The sequence below is a fragment of the Scyliorhinus torazame genome, chromosome 5, assembly GCF_047496885.1.
Source record: "Scyliorhinus torazame isolate Kashiwa2021f chromosome 5, sScyTor2.1, whole genome shotgun sequence".
NCBI lineage: Eukaryota > Metazoa > Chordata > Chondrichthyes > Carcharhiniformes > Scyliorhinidae > Scyliorhinus > Scyliorhinus torazame.
The window spans coordinates 71,950,907-71,972,196 of NC_092711.1; the positions used below are offsets into that span (position 1 = coordinate 71,950,907).

General features: G+C 46.2%; 2 long non-coding RNA genes across 4 annotated transcripts in view; one reads left to right on the forward strand and one right to left on the reverse strand.

The window, feature by feature from the left end:
- The window catches only part of LOC140418404 (uncharacterized), a 128,285-nt gene that overhangs the window by 99,944 nt on the left and 7,051 nt on the right, over window positions 1-21,290 (forward strand). For 2 of the 3 annotated variants that reach the window (XR_011945013.1, XR_011945011.1), the window contains exon 1: window positions 14,278-14,428. This is a non-coding gene — a long non-coding RNA (uncharacterized lncRNA). Of the gene's footprint in view, window positions 1-14,277; window positions 14,429-18,791; window positions 19,105-21,290 lie in introns of those variants that run through there. The other variant, XR_011945012.1, reaches the window with a different exon arrangement.
- On the reverse strand, window positions 1,095-4,161 carry LOC140418399 (uncharacterized). Its single transcript, XR_011945003.1, has 2 exons — window positions 4,038-4,161; window positions 1,095-2,082 (listed from the first exon to the last, which is right to left on the reverse strand). It is a non-coding gene; the product is annotated as an uncharacterized lncRNA (long non-coding RNA).

Below are 21,290 nucleotides of genomic sequence, written 5' to 3' on the forward strand. Positions count from 1 at the left end.
GTCCCAGGTTCGATCCCGGTTCTGGGTCACTGTCCGTGTGGAGTTTGCATATTCTCCCCGTGTTTGTGTGGGTTTAGGGTCTGGTTTAGCTCAGGACTAAATCGCTGGCTTTGAACGCAGACCAAGGCAGGCCAGCAGCACGGTTCAATTCCCGTACCAGCCTCCCCGAACAGACGAGGGGCTTTTCACAGTAACGTCATTCGAAGCTTACTTGTGACAATAAGCAATTTCATTTTTCATTTCAATCTGATATGGAGATTGTGCAGAGTGTGGTTCAGCCTCAGACAGTTCCCAGGGAGAGGGATGGACTCGGGAGTTAGGGAATGGAATTTCTAATGGTGACTGAAGACAACGGCTTTGGTCTTCCTGATTTTTAATTGGAGGAAAACCTTTCATCTAGTATTGGATGTGGGATAAGCAGTTTGATAATTTAGTCACAGTGGAGGAATGGAGAGGGATGGTGGTGAGGCAGAGCTGGGTGTTGTCAGTTTACATGTGAAAACTAACACGGTGCTTTTGGATGATGTCACCTAGTGGCAGCTTGTAGATGGGAAATAGGAGGGACTGAGGGTAGATCCTTGGGGAAACCGAGTACAAGGACTGGAGAGGAAAGGGAGTTTGGAGATGGAGAAGTAGTTTGTAAAGATGGGAGGAACAAGTGTTTTTTAGGATGGGTGATGACAGTGGATTCAATGCTGAGAGAGACAGTACCAGCAGAGAGTGAGAGCTGTTCACAATATCAGCTCACATGGAGAAGTTGGGATGTCAGCAGTTTATGGGAATTATCAATCGAGCAGAACGGGGGTCTCATGGACAAGGTGAATTCTGACGGGAGAGAAAATGGAGAAAGATGGAAGTTCAGAACTTGGACAAAAATGGGCTTTAGAGACAGTTTCGTCCGGTAGGTTAGTGGAGGAAAGCAGCAGAGGCAGCTGATCGGATTGTCTTAACCTTAGTGACAAAGAAGCTGTGAGAGCGCCTCACACTTGTTATTGGAGGTGAGGATGGAGGAGATGGGGAGAAGGAGACCTTCAAAAGGAACTAACTTGTGTTAGCGATATTAAAAAGATACAACACACTTTGTTTAACTCAAATTGATTTGACTTGATTTTTATTCAGAATTTAATTCCTTGTAACTGGATTAGAGTTTATGAACATCAGCAGGAACTGACCCCAATGAACATGTTCCAGTCCAGGATGTGATTAACAGCGAGCTCCAATCACTGAAGTTACTTGTGAACTTGCTGGTGCATCAGCAGGTTGGATAACTGAGTGAATCCCCTCCCACACTCAGAGCAGGTGAACGGTTTCTCTCCAGTGTGAACTCGCTAGTGTACAGTGAGGTCAGATGATCGCCTGAACGGCCTCTCATCAGTGTGAACACGGTGATGAGATATCAGTTCCCCAGAACTTTTATAACACTTCTCACAGTCTGGACATTTAAATGGTCTCTCCCCAGTGCGAACTCGCTGATGTACAGAGAGGTCAGATGATCGCCTGTACCCAGTCCCACAGTGAAAGCACCTGAACGGCCTCCTCGGTGTGAACACGTTGATGGGACATCATTTCCCAAGAACTCTTATAACACTTCTCACAGTCTGGACATTTAAATGGTCTCTCCCCGGTGTGAATTCGCTGGTGTCTCAGCAGATTGGAGGAATGAGCAAATCCTTTCCCACACTGCGAACAGGTGAATGGCCTCTCCCCAGCATGAATGTGTTGGTGTGTCTGCAAGTGGTATGTGTGTATGAATCCCTTCCCGCACTCGAAGCAGGTGAACGGTCTCTCCCCAGTGTGAATGCGCTGATGGATTTTCAACTTGGACGGATAATCAAATCCCTTCCCACAATCCCAGGTTTTTCCCCGGTGTGACTGCATTTATGTTTCGAAAGGCCAGATGATCGACTGAAGCCTTGTCCACACACAGAACACGAGTACGGTTTCTCCCCACTGTGAACGGTGCATCTTCCTTCCATCTTCAAACTCCCATGATGTTTATGTTACAAATGTTTTGGTGAGTGTAGATCTTGATGTGATGTTCAGTTTGAATTTCCTGACTGAAGTTCCTTCACTTCTAATACTCTGCGAAATTGATTCAAAACAGAAAATAGGGCGTGAGAGAGAACCCACCAAAACACAAAGACAGGTTGTGAAATTGAGCTGAATGAATCTGGACATTTGTGGGGCTGGCACTGGGAAAAGGTGACCACGAAAACTGCTGGGTTGTCATAAAAAACAACTGGATCACCTCTTTGGGAGGAGAGAGGGAGAGTGTGTGTGAGAGAGGGGGTGTGTGTGAGAGAGGGGGAGTTGGGCGAGAAGGGGAGTATGTGAGGGTGCGAGCGAGAGAGGGTGCGGGAGAGAGTGACAGTGTGTGTGGGACGGAGAGCATTTGGGAGAGAGGCAGAGACAGAGAGAGGGTGTGTGTGTGTGTGAGAGAGAGTGTGTAAACACAGTGGTAATGACCTGAAATGCAAACACTTGCGTTCAAAGGACGATAATGTGCACTTCCTGATGAATCAAGTGAAGCTGTCACATTGTGATGCAAGAGTTTGCTCAAGGTTCCTGTCTGTAAATTCTCTTCTAATACCCTGAAAATGAAATTTACAAAAGGTCAACCCTAAATGTCAATCCAAAAATGGAATTCAGAAAATAAATTTGTGGTTTGGGTTTGTCGTGCGTAAATTCTCCCTTTCTAACTTCCTGTAAAAGGAGTTTCTCAAATCCATCATTGTGTGGGACGGCACGGTGGCACAGCGATTAACACTGCTGCCTTACAGCACCAGGAACCTGGATTCAATTCCGGCCTTTTGGGTCACAGTCTGTGTGGGTCACTGTCTGCCCCTGTTTGTGTTGATTTCTTCGGGCTGCTCCAATTTCCTCCCACAGTCCAAAGGTAGATTGGCCGTGTTAAATTGCCCCTTATGTCCAAAGATATGTTTGTCAGGTGGGGTTACGGGAACAGGGCGGGGGCTTAGGTAGGGTGTTCTTTCAGAGGATCTGTGCAGACTTGATGAGCTGAATGGCCTCCTTATGCACTGTCGGGATTCTATGATTGTCAGTCTAGGATAGAAATTCCCAACATTCCCTTCTCCTGCTCCCTAGTCCAGTTCATGCTTCCCGCTAAACTTTTTAAAAAAAACTTAGTGTACCCAATTATTTATTTTGTATTTATTTATTTCCAATTAAGGGGCAATTACTCATACTGCGCGCAGCTTTAATCACAGCCCGGCCCCTCCCTTCATTCACTCCGATTGGTTGGAGGACCAGCTGTGCTTGGTCGGTCCTCCAGTCCCCCTACTCTTCTTATTGGTCCGGAGCCGCTGTCAATCACCTGGACATTGTGATAGTTCCAGATGGTGAGAGCCGCCACAGGCTCAGGCTGATTGTCCAATAATTTTTTTTAACTAACTAGAGTACCCAATTCACTTTTTCCAATTAAAGGACAATTTAGTGTGGTCAATCCACCAACCTTACACATGAGGGTGAAACCCACGCAGACACAGGGATAATTTGCAAACTCCATACGGACAGTGACCCAGGGCCAAGATTCAAACCCGGGTCCTCAACGCGGTAGTCCCAGTGCTAACCACTGTACTGCCCTCTCCACGCTTATACTTTGCCCCTCGTCGTCATCAGCAGTCCCTCATTTGAGGATGACGTCTACTCAGGGTCTTGAGTTTTTGCCATGGGTGGACAGAACCACAGATGTTGAGACCATCAGGTATTGGGATCAGGAGAGGAGGATGTATTTCCCTTTCTTTCCATCAATCCACCGCCCCATCATTCAGACATTGGGACTCAAAGGGTGATAACAGTTTGATGGATAAGTTGGCTGCATTCTGAACAATGGGCAACAAGCTCCTCCCACTCATCGAAAGGTTGCCCCCGACAAAGATGGCGACCACGCATGCGCCATGGTGCACACTCATTCCAATAAAGATGGCGGCCGTTAATCCAGGCCGAAAATGAGGGGCTGCAGCCCCGTTTAGTACAATCTGGATCCGGTAAACTCTTTTCAGAGTTTAATGACTCACAATGTGCTTACGCAGCGTTTCCGACCTTCCCCGCGATTTCACGCACCCTACATATTGTTAACCGCCTCTTACAAATCATGGATGCAAAGAAGAAGAAGCCGCTCCCCATCGCCATTACTGATACTGCGCATGCTTCAATATCAGCTGGTCCCGCCCCTCATTCACTCCGATTGGTTGGAGGACCAGCCCTCTCGGTCGGGCCTTCAGTCCTGCCCCTCCTCTTCCTATTGATCCGGAGCCGCTGTCAATCACCCGGGCATTGTGACAGTTCCAGATGGTGACAGCCACCACAGGCTCAGGCTGACTCGCTGATTGTCCAATAATGTTTTTAAAAATAACTTTAGACTACGTGGCCAATCCCCCTACCCTGCACATCTTTGGGTTGTGGGGCAAAACCCACGCAAACACAGGGAGAATGTGCAAACTCCGCATGGACAGTGATCCAGAGCCAGGATGGGACCTGGGACCTCAGCACCGTGAGGCAGCAGTGCTAACCACTGTGCCACCGTGCTCCTTGATTCTCCAATAATAACAGTGAGAGTCTCAGTAACAATAATAGTGGAGATGGGGCCCAGAGGAGAAGAGCAAAGGATTCACTCAATTTGAGAGCAACAAACACTGTCTGTTCCCATAATAAGTCAGGCTGCAGTTTGTGAGTGAAAACATCATTGGATCAAATGTAATGATGATACAGTAAGCATCTAGAGAACCAAAACTAAATTTGGTTTTCAAATAATAGTGAAGTAGTCATGGTTTGTTGACCACATAATGCAATCCGCTTCTGGTGTGTGTTACTCTGCCCCATTAGACAATAACCTTAAAAAAAAAAATTAGTATACCCAATTCATTTTTTTCCAAGGGAAATTTAGTGTGGCCAATCCACCTACTCTGCACATCTTCGGGTTGTGGGGGTGAGACACACACAGACTTGGGGAGAATTTACAAACTCCACACGGTCAGAGACCCAGGGCCAGGATCGAACCCGGGACCTTGGCACTGTGAGGCAGCAGTTCCATCGTAGCACAGTGGTTAGCACAGTTGCTTCACAGCTCCAGGGTCCCAGGTTCGATTCCCGTGTTGGGTCAATGTCTGTGCGGAGTCTGCACATTCTCCACATGGGTTTCCTCCGACAGCTCCAGTTTCCTCCCACATTCCTAAGCTGTGCCGGTTTGGTGGATTGGCCATGCAAAATTGCCCTTAGTGTCCAAAACGTTTAGATGGTGTTACTGGGATAGGGTGGAGGTGTGGGGTTAGATAGCGTGATCTTTCCATGGGCCTGTGCAGACTCGATGGGCCAAATGGCCTCCTCCTGCACTGTAAATTCTATGATTTATGATCGAGCGTTAAGCACTAGGTGGTCACCATGCCGCACCATTTATTAGGCAATAACCTGCCTGTTATTCCAATTCTGGTGTATGTTACCATTGCAGGTCCTGGGCTGATTGGAGTCTGGTACAATAAACAGAGTCTGGTTCCAGTGCCTCTGAGGTCATTTGACCTGCATGTAAGCTGACATTAATGGAGACAAAAGGCCCAGTAAATATCCAATTGTAATAGGAGGACAAGGTGTAAGGAAGCAATGATATTTTGAGGTTTCTGTGTTGTGGTGAGTGTCACTGGGAGGTGTGTGATAAAATAGGAATGGAAACATGACAGAGACACGTGTGACTGACTCCACCTGACTGAGAGCTGTTATACCCAAGGGGACAGCAATGAGGACATGGGGAACTCCAGAGATTTCTGATATTCGAGGTACATCTGTTAGAGGAGCTGAAAATATTCAGTTCCTTCTCATAGTTCTCGAGTTACACAGTCACACAGGAAATGTATCCGACAGCTCATCAAAACCAAAGTTTTAATCTTCTCTTTGAGACACACTGTGATTGAAAAGGTCAAATGTTAAAACATCAGTTTGAGCAAAATTCAGAATGTCACAAAGGTGAGTGAACTGTCCAATTAACCCCATTCACCATAACTCTGCCAATTTACCGTCCACAAGAATTTATCCAATTCCCTTTGAAATTTACTGTTAAATCTGCTTCCTGCAGCCTGTCAGTGTGAATTCTAGATCACATCACATCACTGTGTAAAAACAATTCTCCTCAACACTTCCTTGGGTTCTGTTCTAAAATATCTTAAATCTCTGTGTCCTCTGGTTACAAACCCTCCTGCTCTTGGGAAACAGTTTCTCCCCATCGACACTATCACAAATCTTTCCTCATTTTAAACACCTCTATTAAATCTCCCCTTCACTTTCCCTGATCTCAGAGGGACAATCCCGGTTTCTCCTGCTCTGAGCCACAGTGACTCGAAACGTTAACTCTGCTTCTCTCAGTACCGATGCTGCCAGAATGGCCCAGTTTTTCCAACATTTTCTGTTTTTCCAACATTTTCTGTTTTTCTCCCTCTTTTTCCTTCTTCAATCTATCACAAACACTTCATGATTTTGAACACCTCAATTAAATAGGAATAGGAGTGAAATATAGATGGAAGGAGAAAGAAAGACTGATAGAAGAACTGAGAGATTTAAAAAAACAGAAAGGCGAGGTGGCAAGAGATAAAAGCTGAGAAATAGAGGAAACAAGTAACACAGAAAGAATGGTATAAAATATAAGGGAGCAGGTTATCCGTTCCCAGCTACAGAGAGCAGAGGGAACTCAGTGACTGATCCACAAACACAGCCGGTTCTGTCCGGGAATGGAGACTCTGAACGGAAATAACCGGCTCATTTGTAAATGTCACCACAATGTGATCTGTGTGACTCTGCCCTGACTCTGTGGGCAGATATAGGCCGCACTGACAGATGTTCTCACCAGTTTGTGGCCCTTGAATTTATTTTCTGCTCAGAAGTCAGATGTGCTGTTTGGAACCGGCAGCAGAGAAACAGGAAATTGTGTTTCCTGAGAATGAAACAGAAGGCGTCAGTTTCACGTTATCACCGTGAACAGTCTTCCTGCCTGTGAGGGTGAACTCACTCTGACAGCATCAAGAACAACCACACAGATTGCTGCCGGTCTCAGCATTACATTCACCTCACTTCCCATTTTAAACATTAAAATATGAGGTTATTTAATTTTTTAACATGTTCTCTGAATTGGAAGATGGACTGAGGATTATCACTGGGAGAATTAAGGGGACATTATACAAAATTAAATTTCCCTCAAAGAGGGTTTTTAGAAAATAGGAGATTAAAAGTGAGTCAGGGCCAATCAGAGAGAGAGAAAGTGAGAGGTAGAGAGAAAAAGGATTGAGTCTCCAGAAATGAGATGTTCACTCAGAAAGCGGAGAGGTTCAGTGTGTTCGGTGCTTCTTCAGAGAGAGATAATGAGAGAGAGAAACGTTTAGTGAGTTTAGGCGCTCTGTGAAATAGAAAGGTTAAAGGAGTGAGTGTGTGAGAGAAAGATAGAGAATGGTTGGAGGTATGTGAAACGAGTGAGTGAGAGCGGAGAGACGTTAAGTGAGAATCTGAGAGAGAACAGAGATGTTCAGTGAATGAGAGACAGAAGAGCAGGTTCACACACCCGAGGATCACTGAGAGCGATCAGAATAAGGAGTCCACCCAGAAAACGGCCAATAGGAATCTTCAGCTGAACACATCACTCATTCTTAAAGGGACAGTCGGGGCTCTGACACTGTTCAGCTCCCAGTTAAAGGGGCAGACACATCAATAAAACTAGAAATTCTTGGACACAAGCTGCAGCTCCTTCTTTATCTGGGAATGAAACTATTGTCTAATTCTCCCTGCTGTTACCAGGTTCCTGTGATGCCCTCCTGCTGCTATTTTAATGCAAACTTCCAGCAATCTATTTTAAGTAGGTTTCAATTCAATGAATTCATTGTGACTGTCACGCAAACACAATAAAATGTTTTAGACGGATTCCGATGCATTTTCAGCCTGGAAACTGAAACCAGCTTTACATTCAATCAGGAACATCACAGCTTTACACCAATCACTGATTTGACAGCACAGTAGCCTAAACAGCAGGCCTGATGGGATGCATCCCAGAGTGTTAAAAGAGATGGCTAGGGAAATTGTAAACGCACTAGTGATAATTTATCAAAATTCACTAGACTCTGGGGTCGGTCCCAGAGGATTGGAAAGTAGCAAACGTGACACCACTGTTTAAAAAAGGTGGTCGGCAGAAAGCGGGTAATTATAGGCCAGTAAGCTTAACTTCGGTTGTAGGGAATATGCTGGAATCTATCGTTAAGGAGGAAATAGCGGGGCACTTGGAGGGAAATTGTCCCATTGGGCAGACGCAGCATGGGTTCACAAAGGGTAGGTCGTGTCTGACTAATTTGGTAGAATTTTTTGAAGATGTTACCAGTGCAGTAGATAACGGGGAGCCAATGGATGTGGTATATCTGGATTTCCAGAAAGCTTTTGGCAAGGTGCCACACAAAAGGTTGCTGCATAAACTAAAGATGCATGGCATTGAGGGTAAAGTGGTAGCATGGGTAGAGGATTGGTTAACGAACAGAAAACAGAGAGTGGGGATAAATGGGTGTTTCTCTGGTTGGCAACCTGTAACTAGTGGGATCCCTCAAGGATCAGTGTTGGGCCCGCAGTTGTTCACAATTTACATAGACGATTTGGAGTTGGGGACCAAGTGCAATGTGTCAAAGTTTGCAGACGACACTAAGATGAGTAGGAATGCAAAAAGTGCAGAGGATACCGGAAGTCTGCAGAAGGATTTGGATAGGTTAGGTGAATGGGCTAGGGTCTGGCAGATGGAATTCAATGTTGCCAAGTGTGAGGCTATCCATTTTGGGAGGAATAACAGCAGAATGGATTATTATTTAAACGGTAAGATGTTAAAACATGCTGCTGTGCAGAGGGACCTGGGTGTGCTGGTGCACGAGTCGCAAAAGGTTGGTGTGCAGGTGCAACAGGTGATTAAGAAGGCTAATCGAGTTTTGTCTTTCGTTGCTAGAGGGATTGAGTTCAAGACTAGGGAGGTTATGCTGCAATTGTATAGGGTGTTGGTGAGGCCACATCTGGAGTATTGTGTTCAGTTTTGGTCTCCTTACCTGAGAAAGGACATATTGGCACTGGAGGGAGTGCAGAGGAGATTCACTAGGTTGATCCCAGAATTGAGGGGATTAGATTATGACGAGAGGTTGAGTAGACTGGGATTGTACTCATTGGAGTTTAGAAGGATGCGGGGGGATCTTATTGAAACATATAAAATTATGAAGGGAATAGATAGGATAGATGCGGGCAGGTTGTTTCCACTTGTCGGGGAAAGCAGAACTAGGGGGCATAGCCTCAAAATAAGGGGAAGTAGATTTAGGACGGAGTGTAGGAGGAACTTCTTCACCCAAAGGGTTGTGAATCTCTGGAATTCCTTTCCCACTGAAGCAGTTGAGGCTCCTTCTTTCAACATTTTTATGAAAAAGATAGATGCCTTGCTAAAGAATAAAGGGATTCGGGGATATGGTGTACGGGCCCGAGAGTGGAGCTGAGTCCACAAAGATCAACCATGATCTCATTAAATGGTAGAGCAGGCTCGAGGGGCCAGATGGCCTACTCCTGTTCCTAGTTCTTATGTTCTTGTAATACGGATCAAGGCTAGCAGCGCGGGTTTAATTCCCGTACCGGCCTCCCTGAACAGGCACCGGAATGTGGTGACTAGGGGCTTTTCACAGTAACTTCATTGAAGCCTACATGTATAAGCAATTATTATTATTACATTTCCAGCATTCACCATTGTTCTTCCCGACTCTGAACACAGTTGTAAAGGAGACTTCTGTTCCGTGTCTAGGGGTTCTGAGATGTGGAAGAGAGTGGCTGGAACATATTTCTTACACACCTCAAGGTTAACCCACACGGAGACTTTGCTGACAGTGAAGAGAGATGAGAAAGACCAAAGTGCCATTTATCCCTCTCAGTGTGACCATGAAGGACTGTGTCCAGGCTGAAGTTCTGTTCCTGCCGTGTGATCCTCCCCCAGATTGTCCTTTCTGAGCTCAAGACAGGTGATGTTCAACACTCAGATGGGAAAGACAAAAATCTGCACAATGTTTCAAACAAAGCAGATTTATTTCACATTTATTCAGAATAATAAACCTCATCAGTAGATTAAGGCAGTCAGAGTGAACATTATTCAGTCCTGGACATGATTAACAGCATCAATCAGGGTATAATCTAAACCTTGTAGTCGCTTGTGAACTCGCTGGTGTGTTAGCAGGTGGGATGAGTGAGTAAACCTCTTTCCTCAGACATTGCAGTTGAATGGCTGCTCCCAGTGTGAACTCGATGATGTTCCAGAAGATAAGATGAGAAAATTCCTTCCCACATATGGAGCAAGTGAACGGCCTCTCGCCACTGTGAACTCTCTGGTGTGTCAGCAGGTTGGATGACTGGCTGAATCCCTTCCCACACACAGAACAGGTGAATGGCCTCTCCCCAGTGTGAACTCGCTGGTGATTAAATAGGTTGGATGAACGAGTGAATCCCTTCCCACATACTGAGCAAGTGAATGGCCTCTTCTCACTGTGAACCTGCTGATGTGTCAGAACGTGTGAATCCCTTCCCACATTCAGAGCAGGTGAATGGCCTCTCCCCAGTGTGAATTCTCTGGTGGTTCAGTAGGGCAGATGGACGGCTGAATCCTTTCCCACACACAGAGCAGGTGAATGGTCTCTCCCCAGTGTGAGCATATTGGTGTGTTAGTAAATCCTTTTTGTTTTTAAAGCTCTTCTCATAGTCAGGACAGTTAAAAGAGTTGTTAGCAGAGTGAACAAGTTGATGTGTCTGCAGGTGGGATGACTGAATGAATCCTTTCCCACACAGGGAGCAGGAGAATGGTCTCTCCCCAGTGTGAATACGTTGATGGGCCAACAGATCCTTTGTACATTTAAAACTCTTCTCACAGTCAGGACATGTAAATGGTCTCTTATCATTGTGAACAAGTTGATGAGTCATAATGTGGGATGACCGAGTGAATCCCTTCCCACAAACAGGGCAGGTGAATGGCCTCTCCTCAGTGTGAACTCGCTGGTGTGTCAGAAGGTTGAATGAATGGGTGAATTCCTTCCCACAAATGGAGCAGACAAACGGTTTCATCCCAGTGTGACTGCGACGATGAACTTCCAGTTGTGATGGGTACATAAGAACATAAGAACTAGGAGCAGGAGTAGGCCATCTGGCCCCTCGAGCCTGCTCCACCATTCAATGAGATCATGGCAGATCTTTAGTGGACTCAGCTCCACATTCTGGCCCGAACACCATAACCCTTAATCCCTTTATTCTTCAAAAAACTATCTATCTTTATCTTAAAAACATTTACTGAAGGAGCCTCTACTGCTTCACTGGGAAAGGAATTCCATAGATTCACAACCCTTTGGGTGAAGAAGTTCCTCCTAAACTCAGTCCTAAATCTACTTCCCTTTATTTTGAGGCTATGCACCCTAGTTCTGCTTTCACCCGCCAGTGGAAACAACCTGCCCGCATCTATCCTATCTATTCCCTTCATAATTTTATATGTTTCTATAAGATCCCCCCTCATCCTTCTAAATTCCAATGAGTACAGTCCCAGTCTACTCAAACTCTCCTCGTAAACCAACCCCTTCAGCTCTGGGATTAACCTAGTGAATCTCCTCTGCACACCCTCCAGTGCCAGTACATCCTTTCTCAAGTAAGGAGACCAAAACTGAACACAATACTCCAGGTGTGGCCTCACTAACACCTTATATAATTGCAGCATAACCTCCCTAGTCTTAAACTCCATCCCTCTAGCAATGAAGGACAAAATTCCATTTGCCTTCTTAATCACCTGTTGCACTTGTAAACCAACCTTTTGCGACTCATGCACTAGCACACCCAGGTCTCTGCACAGCAGCATGTTTTAATATTTTATCATTTAAATAATAATCCCTTTTGCTGTTATTCCTACCAAAATGGATAACCTCACATTTGTCAACATTGTATTCCATCTGCCAGACCCTATCCCATTCACTTAGCCTATCCAAATCCCTCTGCAGACTTCCCAGTATCCTCTGCACTTTTTGCTTTACCACTCATCTTCGTGTCGTCTGCAAACTTGGACACATTGCCCTTGGTCCCCAACTCCAAATCATCTATGTAAATTGTGAACAATTGTGGGCCCAACACTGATCCCTGAGCGGCACCACTCGCTACTGATTGCCAACCAGAGAAACACCCATTAATCCCCACTCTTTGCTTTCTATTAATTAACCAATCCTCTATCCATGCTACTACTTTTCCCTGAATGCCATGCATCTTTATCTTATGCAGCAACCTTTTGTGTGGCACCTTGTCAAAGACTTTCTGGAAATCCAGATATACCACATCCATTGGCTCCCCGTTATCTACCGCACTGCTAATGTCCTCAAAAAATTCCACTAAATTAGTTAGGCACGACCTGCCATTTATGAACCCATGCTGCATCTGTCCAATGGGACAATTTCCATCCAGATGCCTCGCTATTTCTTCCTTGATGATAGATTCCAGCATCTTCCCTACTACCGAAGTTAAGTTCACTAGCCTATAATTACACGCTTTCTGCCTACCTCCTTTTTTAAACAGTGGTGTCACGTTTGCTAATTTCCAATCCGCCGGGACCACCCCAGAGTCTAGTGAATTTTGGTAAATTATCACTAGTGCATTTGGAATTTCCCTAGCCATCTCTTTTAGCACTCTGGGATGCATTCCATCAGGGCCAGGAGACTTGTCTACCTTTAGTCCCATTAGCTTGCCCATCTCTACCTCTGTGAAGACCGCCCAAAAAACCTGTTCAGTTATTCAGCCATTTCCTCATCCCCCATTATTAAATCTCCCTTCTCATCCTCTAAAGGACCAATATTTACCTTAGCCACTCTTTTTTGTTTTATATATTTGTAGAAACTTTTACTATCTGTTTTTATATTCTGAGCAAGTTTACTCTCATAATCTATCTTACTCTTCTTTATAGCTTTTTTAGTAGCTTTCTGTTGCCCCCTAAAGATTTCCGAGACCTCTAGTCTCCCACTAATCGTTGCTACTTTGTATGCTTTTTCCTTCAATTTGATACTCTCCCTTATTTCCTTAGATATCCACGGTCAATTTTCCCTCCTTCTACCGTCCTTCCTATTTGTTGGTATAAACCTTTGCTGAGCACTGTGAAAAATCGTAACTGAATCCCTTCCCACAGTCTGCACATTTCCACAATTTTTCCATGGTGAGGGGTCTTTATGTCTCTCCCGGTTGAAGCTTTGTCCACACACAAACAAGCGTTTAATTTCTCCCTGCAGTGAATATGATACTTTTTTTGAGGCTGTGTGACTGGTTAACACTCTCTCCACAGTCAGTGGACTGGAAAACTCTCATTGGGGGTGGGTCTCGGTGCTTTTGCAGTCACACTGCTGAAACAGAACAAACACTTCTCCTTCCAAATTCAAAGAATGAAGATATTGAGCTCTTAATCAATTGAGTGACTGTCAGATTTCGATGTGATATTTGGTTTGAGTTTTCTGTCGGCCAATCCTCCACTTCCAATATCCTGTAAAAGGAGTTTACAAAAGCCATCGCTGTCAATCCAGGGTAGAAATTCTGAACTGACAATTCTAGTTTCTCTCTTTTGGTCCCCTAAAGCTGTAAATCCCCGTCCCACACACTCTCCCTGGGCTGAAATCCAAACCCATCTCACCATCTCTTTGCTTTTCTCCCTCCCTCTCCTCTGCCTGGGTTCAGTTCTCCAGCTCCTGTCTGCAGACTGACAATCAAACCAATGGGTCTTATTGGGGGGTTTGGGTTCTCACCATTGTCCCCGCTCGCTGCGGATCTCATTCAGCCTGTGGGAGCCGCACTCACTCTCACTGCGGCTGCGCTCAGCCCGGAGCAGCACCGCGCATGCTCCACAGAGAGGCGACTTCCGGGGGCGGGACATTCGGACGCCTGCGCGTTCTGGCTCCTGTGATGGAGATAGGGCGTATTCATTCTCGCCCGGCATTCCTGGTAGGCTTATCCGCCATTATTCCGTTACGTTCCTAGGGGTGATAAATTGGTTCAGGCACGTTTGATACAGTTCGGTGTTTGTACCGAATGGGGCGGCCGCATCGGTGTTTTTCTCTCTGAACGGTCCCTGTTGACGACTGTCATCTATTTCGGGGTCGATATGCCGCAGGGCGCCTGCGCGGCCGCCACCTGTCTCAGGTGCAGCAGGGCGCCTGCGCGGCGGCCTCTTTCTCAGGTACTGCAGGGCGCATGTGCGGCCGTCCTGGACCCGGAAGCCGGAAGAGAGAATCTTGTGAATTTCTCTCCTGGACTGAAAGTCCTTTGGAAACTCCTTCAGGAAGTGGAGGATTTACCAACGGGAACTTCAAACCAAACATCACATCATCATCTGACAGACTTACTCGATTCATTAGGACCTGAATATCATTGGGAGGTAAAATGGTTTGTCTGTTCTGTCCGTGGATAAAGATTTCAGATATCAGAGTGACTGGGAAACTTATAATGACCATTGCAGGTTAAATTTGAGACTAATTACACCGATCACATTGGAGAAGTTAAATAATTTGCTGTTGTACTCTTATGTATGCAGGTAAATTTTAAAATGACCGCATTAGCATACTTGGCAGCTAAACTGGGCAAATGCTGACCTTGTTAGTAGTGAGTTACTATCCCGGATTTTATTAAAGTTTGTTGTTCCTATTGCATTTCATTCAGCTCATCGTGGCTACAAAATAGGTAGTCAGCCTAATCTCAATTTCCAGATTGTGGTATGTAGCTTTTTAAGTTACATCAATTCAAATGTCTATCTGAATACTTTATAAATGTTATGAGGGGTTCTGCCATCATTTCCGGCAGCATGTCACAGATACTCACCACCCTCTAAACCTCCTAGTCCTTCCCTAAATCTCGGCCCCCTTTTATATGTATCCCTCAACCAAAGGGAATTGGACCTTCCTATCCAATCTATTTAGATCCCTCAGAAATTTAAAAATATATAAATTTATATATTTTTCCAATTAAGGGGCAATTTAATTTGGCCAAGCCACCTACCCTGTACATAGTCATAGAATTTACAGTGCAGAAGGAGGCCATTCGGCCCATCGAGTCTGCACCGGCTCTTGGAAAGAGCACCCTACCCAAGGTCAACACCTCCACCCTATCCCCATAACCCAGTAACCCCACCCAACACTAAGGGCAATTTGACATGGCCAATCCACCTAACCTGCACATCTTTGGACTGTGGGAGGAAACCGGAGCACCCGGAGGAAACCCACGCACACACCGGGAGGATGTGCAGACTCCGCACAGACAGTGACCCAATCCGGAATCGAACCTGGGACCCTGGAGCTGTGAAGCAATTGTGCTATCCACAATGCTACCGTGCTGCCCCAAATTTGGGTTGTGGGGGTGAAACCCACACAGACAATAGGAGAATGTGCAAACACCTTACAGACTGTGACCCGGGGCCAGGATCAAACCCGGGTCCCCAGCACACAGGCACAGAGTCACTGTGCCACCATGATCCCCCAGAATTTTATACATTTAGAATAATCTTTATTATTGTCACAAGTAGGCTTACATTATCACGGCAATTAAGTTACTGTGAAAATCCCCTAGTAGTAACACTCTGGCACCTATTCGGGTACGCAGAGGGAGAATTCAGAATGTCCAATTCACCTAACAAGCACGTCTTTTGGGACTTGTGGCAGGAAACCCATACAGACACTGGTGAACGTGCAGGCTCCGCACATAGTGTCCCAAGTGGGAATTGAATCCCGGGATCCTGGTGCTGTGAAGCATCAGTGCTAACCACTGTGCTACTGTGCCACCCATAAAACAGTTCCGCTCCATGTTCTCCGATTAAAGAAGCTGAAGCGCGCAGAATGGGTCTTGAACCCACGGCCCTGGGATTAAGACTCCCATGCTCTGCCGACTGAGCTAGCCAGGCTGCTTTTCATAATTTCATTGTGGTCTCTCTTCAGTCTTTTCTGTTCCAAAGAAAACAGCCCCAGTTTATCCAAACTTTCCTCAGAGCAAACATTGTCAATTTCTGGCTGATGTTCGTAAATCCCCTCTGTACTGCCTTCATTGGCCGGGGCATTGAGTATAGGAATTGGCAAATCATGTTGCAGCTGTATAGAACCTTATTTAGGCTACACTTGGAGTATAGTGTTCAATTCTGGTCGCCACACTACCAGAAGGAAGTGGAAGCTTTAGAGAGGGTGCAGAAGAGATTTACCAGGATGCTGCCTGGTGTGGAGAACATTAGCTATGAGGAGCGGTTGAATAAACTCGGTTTGTTCTCACTGGAATGATGGAGGTTGAGGGGAGACCTGATAGAGGTCTACAAAATTATGAGGGGCATAGACAGAGTGGATAGTCAGAGGCTTTTTCCCAGGGTAGAGGAGTCAATTACTAGGGGGCACAGGTTTAAGGTGCGAGGGGCAAGGTTTAGAGGAGATGTACGAGGCAAGTTTTTTTTACACAGAGGGTATTGGGTGCCTGGAACTCGCTGCCGGAGGAGGTGGTGGAAGCAGGGATATTTAAGGGGCATCTTGACAAATACATGAATAGGATGGGAAGAGAGGGATACGGATCCAGGAAGTGTAGAAGATTTTAGTTTAGACGGACAGGCACAGGCTTGGCGGGCCGAAGGGCCTGTTCCTGTTCTGTACTTTTCTTTGTTCTACTCTCTCGAGTGCAATCTTCCTGTGTACAGGAATCTAGCTCTGGCCTAACTAGTCCTGTCCTGCCATTTATCATGTAATCCTTTGCCTTGTTTTCCCTCCAGCTTTCTTCCTCACTATCAAGTGTTTAACCATTTTTGTGTCACAGGTAAACATCTTATTCATGTTCCCACATTTACTCTCAAATCAATGATGTAAACCAGGAGTGAAGGGCCAGTACTGATTCCTTTGAAACCGGCACTGGAAACAGCCCTTTGATTTTCTCTATTCTTTATGGGATGTGAGTGTCATGGGCAAACCAGCTGGGTTGCCCATTCCTAATTGACCTTAAACTGAGTGGCTTGCTAGGCAATTCAGAATTAACCACATTTCAGTGAGTTGGCCAGATCAGGTAATGCCGGTGCAGACTCGATGGGCCGAATGGTCTCCTTCTGCACTGTAGATTCTATGATTCATTCTGATCTTGGGTCACTCTCTATGTGGAGTTTGTACATTCTTTGTGTCTGCATAGATTTCCTCCGGATGCTCTGGTTTTCTCCCACAGTCCACAGATGTGCAGGTTACATGGATTGGCTGTGTTAAATTGTCATTGGGAGGAGTTGTGGGGATAGGGTGGGGAATTCGCTAAGGTTAGTTGCGCTTTCAGGGGGTTGCTACAGACTCACTGGGCCGAATGGCCTCCTTCTGCACTGAGGGGATTCCATGATTCTACATTGGATCCAATGATGTGTTCACTCACACACTGCAGCCTGACTCTTATTATGGGAACAGGCACTGTGTTTGTTACACTCAAAGTGAGTGAATCCTTTGCTGTTTCTCCTCTGGGCCCATCTCCACTATTATTGTCTGATTGTCCCACTGAGACTCTCACTGTTATTATTGGACAATCAGCGAATCAGCCTGAGCCTGTGGCCGCTCTCACGATCTGTAACCGTCACAATGTCCGGGTGATTGACGGCAGCTCCCGACCAATAGGAAGAGGGCGGCGGGTCTGGAGGACCGACCGGGAGCGGCTGGTCCTCCAAACAATCGGAAAGATTGAGGGGCGGGGTCCGCTGTGATTGAAGCATGCGCAGTGTGGGTAATGACAAAGCAGAAGGGCGTCTTCTTGAGATCCGAAATTGGTAAGTGGCGTTTAACAACATGTAGGGAGCGAGAGATCGCGGCGGTGGGCGAAAACGTTGTATAAAGCTGTTGTAAGCCGCAACCCGCGGAAATATTGACGGGACCCAGTTTGTACCGAGCGGGGCTGCAGCTCCTCAAATTCGGCTCGGGGTAACGACCGCCATCTTTATTGGATGTGCATCAGGGCGCATGCGCGATTGTCATCTTTGTCGGGGCGATGTTTCAATGAGTGGGAGGAGCTTGTTCCCCATTGTTCAGAATGGAGACAACCTGTCCATCAAACTGGATTAGTCTTTGAGTCCCAATGTCTTATTGATGATGCAAAGCGGTGGTAGAGGTGGAAAGAAAAGGAAGCCAATCCTGCTCTCTGGATTTCACTCTCATTTCACTGTCTCCGTGTGTTTCCTCCGGGTGCTCCGGTTTCCTCCCACAGTCCAAAGATGTGCAGGTTAGGTGGAGTGGCCATGCTAAATTGCCCTTAATGTCAAAATGGTTTGGGTGGGGTTACTGGGTTGAGGGGATAGGTTGGGAAGTGTGTATTTAAATGGAGTGCTCTTTCCAAGGGCCGGTGCAGACTCGATGGGCCGAATGGCCTCCTTCTGCACTGTAAATTCTAAGATTCATTGGACCTTCTGTCCCATGTGTCCAAAGCTCTGCAGCTCTGTTCAGTCACATGAAGACCCAAGGCAGAAACTCCCAACCCTGAGTAGACAACACCCTCCAATCAAGGGACTGCTGAGGACAAGAGGGACAGTGTGCAGCGGGGGCGGGGGGGGTGAGCGGTCATCCTGGACCAGGAAGCAGGAGGGGAGAATGTTGTGAATTTCTATCCTGGTCTGACAGTGATTAATGTTGGAAACTCCTTTTACAGGGGATTAGTAGGGGAGGATTTACACACCGCAAACTCAAACCAGGAGAAATATTTATCTTTCCTGAATTTCATTTCTGGACTGACAGTGATGCCTTTGTAAACTTCTTTCAGAGGGGCTTAGAAAGGGGTTTGCAGACAGGAAACTCACAACCAATCCTTACATCAAATTCTGACAGCACCATTCGGACCTGGAGATTATCGACCTTTGTGTGTAAACATTGAGTTCAGATCATTACCACTCACTGTGTAAAACCTCCCCTGTAGATCTTGCTCACAATCATAAATCTGTGTCCCATAATCCTTTTATAATCTGCTATTGAACAGCTTTTCTTTATCTTTTGTACAGGCCAAGAGTCCACCCAAGATGGCTGCCACACACGTACCCATACACTCAGAGTAAAACAAAAACAGTTCTTTAGTCATCAGGTAGCTAACCCGTCTCCCTCCCACCCCCTATATGTCTACATTGTGCTTCATAAAGAAAATCTCCCTTCACCCCAAACAGAAAAACAGATTTTATCAGAAAATATCAAAACTATATAGAGGAAATCACAACACCCATCCCATCGCATAGGAAACGTAGATCTTGTCCAATACAGATAACTGGACTCCAGTCCATGTTTTACGATGTTCTCCTCCTCCAGTGTCTCAAAATGGAAGTCCAATGCGAGCTGCAGCTTTGCGGGTATACCATCCCGAATCAAACTCCTATCTTACACAGAGCAGCCTGAAGCTTCCTCACCAGCCGGCTCCCACATCTTGGTGAATCCTCACTCGGATAACTGAGTGAATCCCTTCCCACACTTAGAACAGGTGAATGGTCTGTCGCCGGTGTGACTACGGTGATGAGTCCCCAGCTCACATGGGGATCTGAATCCCTTCCTACAGTCCCCACATTTCCATGGTTTCAGCAAGCTGCTGGTGTCCTTGTCCCTCTCCACGTTGACGATCAGTTTATGTCTTGTCCCCACAGAGAGCATGTGTACGGTCTCTCCCCGCTGTGAATGGTGTAATGTTTTTTCAGACTGTGTGACTGGTTAAAGCTCTTTCCACAGTCAGTTCACTGGAACACTCACTCGAGTCGCGTGTGTATCGGGTATTTTTGCAGTCACACTGATCTTGAAAATCTTTTCCTACAGACAGAACAGACAAACATTTCTTCTTCCACATTCACAGGCCAATGATATTCAGGTCCTGATGAATGGAGTGACTCTGTTAAATCTTGAGGTGAAGTTTGATTTGAGTTTCCATCTGTAAATCCTCCACTTGTAATATCCTGTAAAAGGAGTTTACAAAAGTCATCACTAGGGGCAGTGGTTAACCGAGGACCCGGGTTAGATCCCGGCCCTGGCTCACTATCCGTATGGAGTTTGCACAGTCTCCCCATGTCTGCGCGGGTCTCACCCCCACAATCCAAAAAGATGTGCAAGGTAGGTGAATTGGCCACGCTAAAATTACTCTTTAATTGGGGTAATAAGAATTTTGTAATAATTTAAAATAAAAAATTACAGCCATCACTGTCAGTCCAGGATAGAAATTCTGAACAGACAATTCTAGTTTCTCTGGAACATTTTGCCACGTCCCACACACTCTCCCTCCTCCCTGGGCTGAAATCCAAACCCATCTCCCCATCTCTTTCCTCACTCGCAGTTTTCTCCCTCCCTCTCCTCTGCCTGGGTTCAGTTCTCCTGTCTGCAGACTGACAATAAAATCAATGGGTCTTATTGAGGATTTGGGGCCTCCAGCGGGTGTTAGTGAATTTTCCCCGCCCACCTGCCAGGGTTTCCTTCCTTGCCAGGATCAGAGTCCTCATTGATGATTTGAGCCCAACCTGGAACCACGGTAAATCGCTCCTTAATTGGGAGAAAAAAAATTATGTGAAGGTTCACGGTTCCACAAAGTGTTTCCAACTCCCCCACCCGTCTCCTTAACACAGGCATTTTCAAAGTCGGGGGCGCGACCTGCGGGTGGGTTGTGGGCAGGTGTCGTGAGGGCCGCGGAGCCATCCGTCACGGCGCTCCCAAACACGCAAATCCGTGTGCAACAGCCGCAGCAGCCGACTTTTAATAATTTATTTACACGCACAGTAAGATCTACTCATGCACAACAGTACTACCAACTAAACTATCTCTAATGCTAACGCCTATACTTAACTTCGGGTGCCCACTTAGTCAGAGGAACAATGGCTGTTGTTCGGATCTGAGGCTGTTGGGTTCGAAGGTATACAGGAGAACAGCTAAGGTCGTCCGTCTGATAGCGAGCGTTGACCTTGAACTGAGTTGCTTCTGGTGATGCTGGTGGAAGGGTCTCTCCGCTTCGAGAGCCAATTCAAAGAGAGCGATTCTCTCGTGGGGGTTCGGCGGGAGCGGTGCGCAAGTGATTTATGGGAGGTAAGTTTTTCCTTTAAAACACTTACCCTCACAGGAGCAGGCCTTTGGATTTCGGCGGGAGCGATGTGCAAGTGATTTCTGGGAGGTAAGTTTTTCCTTTAAAAACACTTACCTTCACAGGAGCAGGCCTTGGGATTTCGGCGGGAGCGGTGCGCAAGTGATTTCTGGGAGGTAAGTTTTCCTTTAAAAACACTTACCTTCACAGGAGCAGGCCTTGGGACT